Below are 3,150 nucleotides of genomic sequence, written 5' to 3'. Positions count from 1 at the left end.
TTTTTTACGTCCAGATTTACCCTCTACAGATGTTTTTTTTTTTTTATAACGCTTTTAAAACCACTAGGTTCAACACCTATACACTTAATTGTTTCTGCCGAGGAGGTGATGTTTGTGTTTGTATTTGTTTGGGGATGTCAGTTATTTAGACCACCAGCCAATGGAAGGTTTATGCACAGCTGCTCTAAATTAACAGCATTGGTAATAAATAATTACCAATACAATTATTTTCTGTAATGGTTAATACACCAGCATGTAGAAACTCTTTAAATGAAATGATATTTTTAATGCTAAAATGTAATTATTATTGTAGTCCATGCATTTTCAAATGTAGTGTTTTAAGAGAAAACATTAAAGCACATTATTATTTCTTGATTAAGATGTCAAATTACACCTATTAACTTGCATTCCTGAACAGAACATGTTGTTTTAGTAGTTATTTAGTAGTTACCCAAATTTGGGTTACAAAAGGTGAATTCAGTTTGTTATTTGCCAAATAAATAACAACATTTTAGTTTAAAACAGGTTTTTGAAAGATTTCTAAAACATTTGTTTTCTCATTTTTATTACAGGAGGTCTAATATATAACCAGTTATGAATAAAGGGTGTGTGTGGGAAACATTGTCTCGGTGCATTTTCCTGTCTTCATTTCAATTCATCTTCAGACAGTCAACAAAAACACTGCACTATAAAACTGTAAAAATGATCAAGTTATATACGCCTGCTGCTAAATAATCACGTTAGATTGACTTGTTCTGATAGAATGCAGCACTTTACAAAACAAAAGTTGCAGCATACTACACACAAAATATCACAGGCACTAGAGCAACACAATAGGTATTGTCTCAAAACAGTAGGATAGAAAAGAAATGATCAACTGATGTGGAATATCTAGCCTAACAGTATGTGAACAATACGTTTCTCTGCATGAGACTTGATTTATGATATAAACCCAATGTAATTGGAGGCAATGAATGGAGGTGTTAAAGTATTGCACTTATTCGTTCTTAGAGGACTGCCTGCATCATTTTCAACCATGAACTGCAGCCTCTTGGCCGGGGCAGGAGTGAATCAATCCCAGTAATCTAGCTGTGACAACACAAACGTATGGATCCAATTAAAAATAGCAAAATAACAAAAAGACTCATGCAATGTGATAATGTATTCTACATGTGGCACGTTAACAATAGCTTAAAAACAAATGGAGAAATAATGTTCCTCCAGAGATGCAGGGAAAACGGAACGATTCAAGGAACACACAAACAAACAAACAAACTACACATGTGTAAAAGTCACAACAATGTACTTGATCAGCTGCCGTGCATGTTTAACCTCGTGCAACTTAGAGAGGGAGAATTTCGGCCGACGTTACAAACTGATGAACACTTCGTTTCGTTGCATTGAACATTTTATTTCCATTAGTGCTGCGAACAAGCTCAGAGGCATACTGAGGCATACTGAGGCATACTGAGGCATACTTTAATAGACGTGTGTTTCGTATCTGCAGAATTGAAACACTGGTTTGTGTCGCCACATTTTTTTCAAAGGTAACCCGCATTTTTACAGACATTTGACAGTGAGTATGAATTGATGTGTGGGGGTGAGAGAAACAATAAATAACGAAAACAAAATGAGGAGTGATGATGAAATTTGACAACGTGCACACACACACACACATACAAACACTTCATACTTTGTAGTTGACCAAATTAATTAATTAATTAATGTGACACCCCCGCCCCCTGCCCCTTTCTCTGCGATACGATTGTTAGAGATCATTTTCCTGGAAATACACACAAACCTGTCTCAACTCTGTGCCGTCTGTACAGTCTGCACTTACCCTTCATGCTCTCAGAACACTACAAAATAGAAAATCAAAAGGTGAATATGGCAATAAAATAATTCTATATTCAGTATATGACTAATGAAAAACAAGGTGTCATTGGTATACAGTATGAGAAAAGAAATATACAGCAAATTGCAACACACTTGTCTTTTCTATAGTGGACCAAAAAAAGAAGAAGTATTTCTTAAATTCTCATTGTTCTACCTCAGCTTAAAAATCACATAAGTTATCTGTGAGTGACAAGAGAAGATGACAAGACAAGTCTCATTTACAGTAATGCTCAATATACACAACAAGTCCAAAGAGTTAAAAAACAACAACATCCTGTCTCAATGTATGAGAATCTGTATATTCAGCTTACATGTGGAATGTTTGAAATGAACAAAAAAAAAAAAAAATAGCTTAGATTTGAACTCTGTCAGTGTCTTCATTTCAAAATCTCCCAAGTGGAGGATGTTATTCATAATCCACATGACGTCTTAATTGCAGACTTGGAGACTTGGAAACATCCCACTCTAACATGACTTCACCCATGCCTGTCGAACAACACAGATATGTTAAAGACAGTTACTACTGAAGTAAACACACCACCCGCGGTCTACAGCTGTAGTTTTGCTGTCAGTGCTGTGCCAGTCCAGTGAACATTAACACGCACGCAGAAAGACCTATTGACACATGACAGACGACGACATGACCCAGAGCTAAATCCAAGGAGAAATAAAAGTTTTTCACACATACTAATTTGTGGGTTGATGTTTAGGATTGGATATTTTGCAAACTTTCTTGTTGAGAGGGGTTTGATACTTACATGGACATAATTCACGAACGCTTGTGTAGCATGGGTTCGGCAAATTGCGACATTATGGGAGTCTTCAGCTCTGTTGTTTGGTAATCTCATGCTCCCCTTTAAGAAGAAGTAGCGTAACCATGGTAAAAGATGTTAACACCATGTTGAGCTGTGAGTTGTGAGCTGAATTAGTGACCACACTTTTGGGTAAACATACTTTTTTTTGCCAAAAATGAAATGACCAAACTTTCTTTAATCTGAATTTAGCCCTGAGAAGCAACATACAACAGCAACCTTAACATATTAAAAATGAAGAAAAAACAACGAGAGCAGTTTGTGATGATCTTCTTCACAATGGAGCGACCTATTCACCTCATCACGTACTTTATGTACATTAACTTCTGATAAGCAAACTAATACCAACACTGTAAATTACCTACGCGTACCCACTCCGACGAATAATACTGCTTTAGGATATCATATCGAATACAAGGACAGAGCACACTCAAAAAATATG

Source organism: Solea solea, chromosome 12, assembly GCF_958295425.1.
Source record: "Solea solea chromosome 12, fSolSol10.1, whole genome shotgun sequence".
Taxonomy (NCBI): Eukaryota; Metazoa; Chordata; class Actinopteri; order Pleuronectiformes; family Soleidae; genus Solea; species Solea solea.
The sequence above is the reverse complement of the archived record's forward strand: the minus strand, read 5'-3'. Positions refer to the sequence as shown.